This window comes from Neophocaena asiaeorientalis, unplaced genomic scaffold, assembly GCF_003031525.2.
Source record: "Neophocaena asiaeorientalis asiaeorientalis breed wild unplaced genomic scaffold, Neophocaena_asiaeorientalis_V1.1 scaffold713, whole genome shotgun sequence".
NCBI classification, from domain to species: Eukaryota; Metazoa; Chordata; class Mammalia; order Artiodactyla; family Phocoenidae; genus Neophocaena; species Neophocaena asiaeorientalis.
This window is the reverse complement of record NW_020174925.1, coordinates 656,398-664,167: the sequence shown is the minus strand read 5'-3', so window position 1 is coordinate 664,167 and position 7,770 is coordinate 656,398.

Here is a 7,770-nt window from a genome sequence, read left to right as displayed (position 1 = left end):
TATATGTATAACTGATTCACTTTGTTATAAAGCAGAAACTAACACACCACTGTAAAGCAATTATACTCCATTAAAGATGTTAAAAATAAATAAATTAATTAATTAAATAAAACTTTTCTTATTTGGTAATAGATGTTTTAATAATTTGCATCTTTTCAAAGTTTAAATCAATAAAGAATTACAAACTTTAATTATATCAACAGTAAGAATTTCAAACCATGTTGAGAATTTATATTTTAAAATTTAAATCTAGTCAATATATTCTAACTGTAACATAGCCCTCTAAAGATAGAAGTATTTGTGATGGCAGATGGGCAGAACAATCATTCAGGTAGCATCTAGGAATATTGTTACAATTACTTTACATAAATAGAAATCCATGTCTTTATTAGTAAGGTACCAATAATTTGCATTTTAATAGAGGTTACTTGCAGCTGGCTTATACTAATTATAAGTGCATTGAGTTTTACTAAGCCAGTAGTACCCACCGGCCAGTGACAAACTTTGTAAGTCTTAACTTGAATTCCCTGTAATTATTCTGCAGTCAGCTAAGACTCCAGCAAAGAGATGAATGAAGCCCCTTGAGATTACTGTACCTTGAATAATCAGAGGTGGTTGGCGGGGTCAATTACTGTTTGAGTTTGTTCCATAGCTGCTACGTGTAAATCCCTTTACTAGGAGCTTAGGGAAAGCCTTGATAGCATGTGTTTCATTGCTTTTATCTCTGCAACTGCATCCATTCTGTGATGCAAGACCTGGAGGGCTCAAATGGACCATCTCCATGGGAAGTGAGGGCATGGTAGAAGGGCTGTGTTTCTGAGGAAACAAAAGAAAACTTTCTCTTACTTACAGGATGGAAGAGAGGCAGAATTGTTGGCTTAGTGAAAAGGACTCAGGACTAAGAGTTCGGAGACATGAGTTTTCTACTCTTCCTTGGCTGAGATAACCAACCAAGATGAGTTTCTTCTGCAGCCTTGTGCTATTACACGATTATCTACAAGCAAGAAATACAACATGGAGCAGCAAAGGAAAAGAGGCAAAAGGAAAAAGAAAGAGAAAGAAGAAGTCCTATCGCGAAAGTAAAAACAAATAAGTGAACAAGTAACCCATGAAGCACCCACCAGTGCAAAATCTAACATACCAATGCCGTCATATGAGCTGAATAAATGTGCACAGTGTTTCTGGTTTAATTTACTGATAAAATGAATACCTTCTGGACGTTACTGAGGTTATAAATATAACTAAAAATAGCCACTTGCCCTCAATCTTACAAGCCCATAGAAAAAAAGACATACGCAAAAACATTATTAGTAAACAAATGATGTGGATAAATACTGTTCATTCAAATAAGGTTCAATAACCTTGCGAGATCTGGGAAGTAAACTTTAGAACATAGAGGTTTCCAAGCCTGGCTGTGTGTTAGAATCATAGCACAAATTTTTTTTAAAAAATAGAGATGCCTGGATCCCAATCCAAACTTCAGAGGGTAGACCCCCAGAATCTGTACTTTTAACCTGCCTCCTAGGTCATTCTTATTCAGTCACCCTGGCACCAGAAAAGGTGCAAATTCTGAAACCAATGCAGCCACTTTCATAGCTTTCCCAGTTCTAAAGAAAGAAAAAAGTCACCTTCGTTAATCCTCCAGAAATGGAAAAACTTCCTTAGTCAATCCAGAACCCAGAATACCTTTATCCCAATTCACTTTACCCCAATCCTTTGTTCTTTACAGTTGGTTTTTCTTTGAGACAGTCAGGGATAGGAAGGACGGAGAGAAGGTGTTAGATTCTCAACCTTAATGGATATTTCTGGGAGTGTGACGCAGGCTCAGCAGGCAGCACGGTACAAATGCATTGAGACTGCATCTAAGGACAGCTGGAAACATTTGGGAGGGAAAAGCAGCTCGTGTGGCTTTTAACGCCTGCCAAAATGACCTTACTATAAATGAGGAAACAGACAAGGAGCTCACCACAATGACCACACCTCCACGTGGTGACAATAACAGGACTAGAACGCTGATCCCTGAATCCCCGGTGAGCTCTTTCCACAAGTCCTTCCCCATCTCCCTCCCAGGCTGCTGCTGGCAGTAACGGAAGTAAAACGCACATGGCCTAGTGCTCCTGCCAGGACACTTATTTATGTAGGAAATGGATGACTAGCAAAACAATACATTCTCGCTATGCCCTTAAGACATACTGTTTCAAGGTTGTTCACTTATTTATTTAGCTTTAGATAGCTAAAAGTTCACATTTAGTACTTCCATTTCCCCCTAAAATTGTGTTTGTGGCTAGGAATATATACTGCAACAGTGAGTCATCGTCCCTGGCCTCTGAATTCACCTAAAGATGGGGGAGACCAGGCCTGACACTCTGGGCTGCTGGTGGCCATGGGGCAAGATTGTTTAGCTCCCACAGTAGGACCCATATGAAAGGTATAAGCTGAAAAAGTCCTTGGCCCAGGAAAACCAGGTGAGGGTAGACAAGTCCATATCCTAGGTCTGTGTAGTCGAGGTGGTGATAGCCAAGATGGGGAGGACCCTCAGTACGACAAGACAGGTGGATGCAGGGGCATCAAATTGCTGTGTTTTTATTTCCATGTGCTTTTATTTTTATGGGGCTATGCCCCTGGCTCTCCACATCACTCCTCCCCCACACATTCAATGTCCCACCAGATAAATTGGCTAAACCTGGGTTGTGTGCCTACACTTAGGTACCTGGAGCTAATGAGAGGCCTGGCCCCTTCCAGCCTCCTCTTTAGAAGGTAGAAACCTGCTCCACATAAATTCCCACACAGTGGTGAGTCCAAAAACACAAACGGTAACTGCCTACTATACACACCATCTTTGTCCACATTACCAAAGTGCAAAATCTTCAACTCATCTTGGAATATGAGAAGAAAAGATTTTCTGTAGCTCAATCTTATAGCTCCTTTGTCCACAATGTCCCTCCCCTGAGACTCTTCTTGCATTCATAGGCCCTTGTGTAAAGCCTATTTCAATCACCTCCAATTGATTACCTCATCCCCTCCCCTGTCAGTCAACCCTCTGTCCTGCTAGTGGCAGAAAAATACGTCAAAGGCACAGAGCTCTGATCATGTACCTTCTCCCTCAACAACAATTGCCGACCAAATTAGATGTGCGCTCTTTTTTTTTTTTTTTCACATAAAGTCTTCCATATCATGGTCCACCCAAGTACCTTTCCAGCCTCTACTTTCCCACCACTCCCCTGTAACTACAGCTTCCTGCTTCTGTATCTTTTCTCCTGCCAGACCTTCTACCCAGAAGCCTTTCCCCATATTTCTGGTTAACCCTGCTGATCCCATAAAGATCACCATAAATATCTCTCCCTTCACTGAGCCTCTCACAATGACTCCCCCAATTGTATCCCCTTCCCCTGAGTTCAAAATCATTCACTCGTCCCATTTGTCTTTCCTAGAGCACATTTTACATTGTTTTTACGATTATATCCTATTACTGTCCCCACCCCTAGATCCCATGCCCTTTGAGATCAGGAATCATATCTTACTCATCTTCAGGTCCCTTTTCTCCTCTCTTCTGAGCCCTGTTCCGCTAGCATACACCACAGTGCCTCCTATCAGTTAGTTAGTCAATAAATGTTTGTTAAATGTAACTAAATTTTGTGGGTTAGGCAGAGAAAAAGAGCCAGTATTGTCTGAGTTTTATGGTAACTTGAGCCAAAATGAAGTAACAGCCCTGGACTGGCCTTTGCCTTTTCTCCTGGATGTAGAACATACCTGGAAAGCTTTGGTGTCACCCAAACCTTCCCTCATAACTGTCATTACTTGCTTTATGTCCAGCCTCCCCATTAGAATATCAACACCGCTAGGGCAGGAATCTTGCCTTATCTGATTCATCTCTGTATTCCTCTTGCCTACCTCAGTGCTCAGCACATACTAGGTACTCACAAAACATTTGAAGAGAATTGGATCAAAGTGAACTGAATTTTATCTAATCTGATCTAACTGCATGGAATCTAAGGGAGGAAAGTGGTAATGGGGTCTTTCACTTCCTACAGTTAGCTGACACCTCTAAGGAGGGGTGCCCAAAATAAAGGAAGGGGACATGGTCTTCACAGGAAATATGTCTTAATAGAAACTGACCCAAGCAGCTGAAGCATTGCCTCAGGGCCACAACTGACAAGGGAGAAAGCATGTAAGACAACATTTCTTTAAAAGAACCAGATGGGGACAAGTAATATTTTACTAAAGGAAGGTTCACCTTAAGGTCTTTCTGTCTTTTCACTTTTGCTTAAAGCAGTTTTAAGTGAAGGATTGCAGTCTAATCTTGCAATTCCATAATAATTAATTCAGAAAAGAGCTCATCTTTGGAGGTAGCTGAATAAATTACTACTCATCTGGTAAAATTTTAAGATCACTAAGAAGACATCCCTCAAAAAATCCTTATAAATATATCTTCTGATACCGATCATTGTTCCTGTTTTGCACACATTAATTAGGTGACTTTGAGCAAATCTTGTCACCTCTCTGGACTGCAGAACTAGAGGTCACCCAGTCCTATTTTGCCATATTACAGATGACAAAATCAACCATCTGTGGCCCTCTTATAATTCTAACATTCTACCATGAGAGATCCATCCTTTTTGGTTTTGGAGGCATTTTGTTCTAAGCAGAACCCTGTAAAACACAAATGTCCCTGGAAAGGGTTGTGTTGTAATCATGTTTTTATCTCTGCAAAATTTTCTGACATCCAGTTGAGAGGGAGTAATGAGAGGAATGTAAAAATAGGATAGGTAGATGGTAGATTGCCAGAGACAAGAGAGATATTTGAAAGCACAAAGAATGGAGGAAGGGCTATTAACAACAACAACAAAAAAAGTGAATATGAATTGCTAGTCACTGACTTTGTTGTAATTTCACTTACAGCTGGAACAACTAGGAAACTTCTCAGAATCAGTCTGACTGGCTGTGAGGAAAGTAGTTCCAAGGACTATCTGTTACTTTTTTTTAAAGATCCAAATAAAAAGCCTCCTTCATTATGTAGCAAAACCCTTTTTAAAGATTTAATACCCTCTAGACTAAGTTTATAGACAATAGATCAATGGAATAGAATAGAAAGCCCAGAAACAGATACACACATATATGGACATTGATTTAAAACAAATGTAGCATTGAAGAGCAATGGGAAAAGGACAATATTGTCACTAACAGGTGCTGGGACAATGGAATGTCCATATGGAAAACAATAGAATTTGATTCCTACCTCATTCTATGCAAAACTCAAATCTAGGTACCTTGTAAACCCAAATGTGAAACAAACAGCAACAGAAAAAACATTTTAAAGAGAACAATAGGAGATTGTTGTTATCCAAGTCAGAAAAAATTTTCTTAAACACAACATGCACACACACACACACACACACACACACACACACACAATCAAATAGTAAAAAGGAGGGAAGATGGGAATGATATATTTGACTATCTTTGAATTAAGAACTTATGTTCATGAAGAGACACTATAAAAGAGTATTAAAAAAAACTACAGTGTGAGAAAATATATTTGCAATACATGTTTCAACAAAGGGTTTTATCCAGTATACAAAAGGAACTCCCACGAATCAATTTTAAGTCAGATAACCAGAAGAAAAAGGGGCAAGAGATTTGAACACATACATCTGAAGAGAGAATATCTAGATGGCTCAAGTAAACACATGAAGTGGTGTTCAATTTCAACATCATTGTTATTGGAGAAATACAAAGTAAAACCACAATGAAATACCAAAGTGCCTTCCAGAATAGCTAATTTTTTAAACGCCAAGTGTTAAAGAGAATGTAAACAGGAACTTTTATGTACTGCAGGTGGGAGTGTCAATTAGAACACCCATCTTGGAAGAGTTTGGCACAATCTACTGAAGATGAACACACACATACCTATGATCCAGCTAGTCCACTCTTAGGTATATACCCAACAGAAATGTGTACACATACAAACCAAGAAAGTACATACACTTATGATAATAGCAACATTATTCTTAAGAATCCAAATGGTAATAACCCAAAATTATCCAACAACAGTAAAATGAAGTATATATTTATACAATGAAATAATAAACAGTAAAGGGAGAAATTGACAGGAATACAATAACGGTAGAAGACTTTAACACCCCACTGACATCAATGGAAAGATCATCCAGAAAGAAAATCAGTAAGGTGACAGAGGTCCTAAATGACACAATAGACCAGTTGGACTTAATTTATATCTACAGGACACTACATCCGAAAAAAAAAAAAAAAGTACACAATCTTTGCAAGAGTGCATGAAATATTCTCCAGGATAGACCACATACTAGGTTACAAAACAAGCCACAACAAATCTAATAATTTAGAAAGTATTTCAGGCATGTTTTCTGATCGCAACAATATGAATCTAGAAATCAACCACAGAAAGAAAAATGGGAAAAGAACAAACACATGAAGACTAAACAACATGCTACTAAAAAACCAGTGGGTCAATGATGAAATCAAAGAATAAATCAGAAAATACCCTAAGACAAATGAAAATGAAAATATAATCTAACAAAATCCATGGGATTCAGAAAAAGCAGTTCTAAGAGGGAAGTTTGTAGTAATACAGACCTTCCTTAAGAAACAAGAAAATCTCAAACAACATGACCCACCACCTAAAAGTATTTGAATAAGGAGAGCAACCAAACAAAATCCAAAGTCAGCAGAAGGGAAGAAATAATAAAGATCAAAAAGGAAATAAATAAAATAGAGATTGGGACTTCCCTGGTGGTCCAGGGGTTAAGACTCCATACTTCCACTGCAGGGGGCATGGGTTTGATCTCTGGTCAGGGAACTAAGATCCCACACACTGTGTGGTGTGGCTAAAAAACAAAAAATAAAAATAAAATAGACTTGTGACCACACAGAGGGGTGGGATAGGGAGGGTAGGAGGGTGATGCAAGAGGGAGGAGGAGATATTCTGGGGATATATGTATATGTATAGCTGATTCACTTTATTATAAAGCAGAAACTAACACACCATTGTAAAGCAATTATACTCCAATAAAGATGTTTTAAAAACCCGGAAATTTGGTAATTATTTTTCCAAATTTTCTACAAACATAGATTACAAAGGTTATAGATAATAATAGTTACCATTTATTGAATACAAATTGTGTGACAAATATTGAGAAAGACATAAAACATATTTTTCTTATTTAATCTTTAAAAAACTATTCAGCAGGATAAATACAATTATCTGCATTTTGCAGCTAAGGAGACTGAGGAGGAGTAAATATACAAGATCAAAGAACAGAAGATGGTCAAAATATTTAACCAGGTCTGTCTGGCTCCCCAGCAAACACTCCTTTCCACCACAATACACAGTAAGGTTGTGTTAAGAGTGAGTTTTATAGCCAGGTTTTAAACCCAAACCTCTCCATTCTGTTTTAAAGCAAGAATTTCTATAAGCTCATAAAGTAGCATACAAAGACCAGCTTAGAAAACAAAAGACCTTGATAGATGCCAGTTGTGATATGAATAGGGAATAGTAATAATAACAGCAACTACCATTTATTAAATGATCACCAAGTGCTGAGTACTTGCTGAGTATTATCTCATTTAAACGTCATTATCCTGCAGTAGACTGATTGCATTAATGGCCCCAACTCTCCCTCTTTCCTTGTAGCCACATTCTTTGCATGTAACTGTTCAGTGTCCTCCCAGTCTGACTCAGAACTTAGCCATGTTGCCTTGGTCAATAGAATATTAGCAATCACAGGCTTGAAA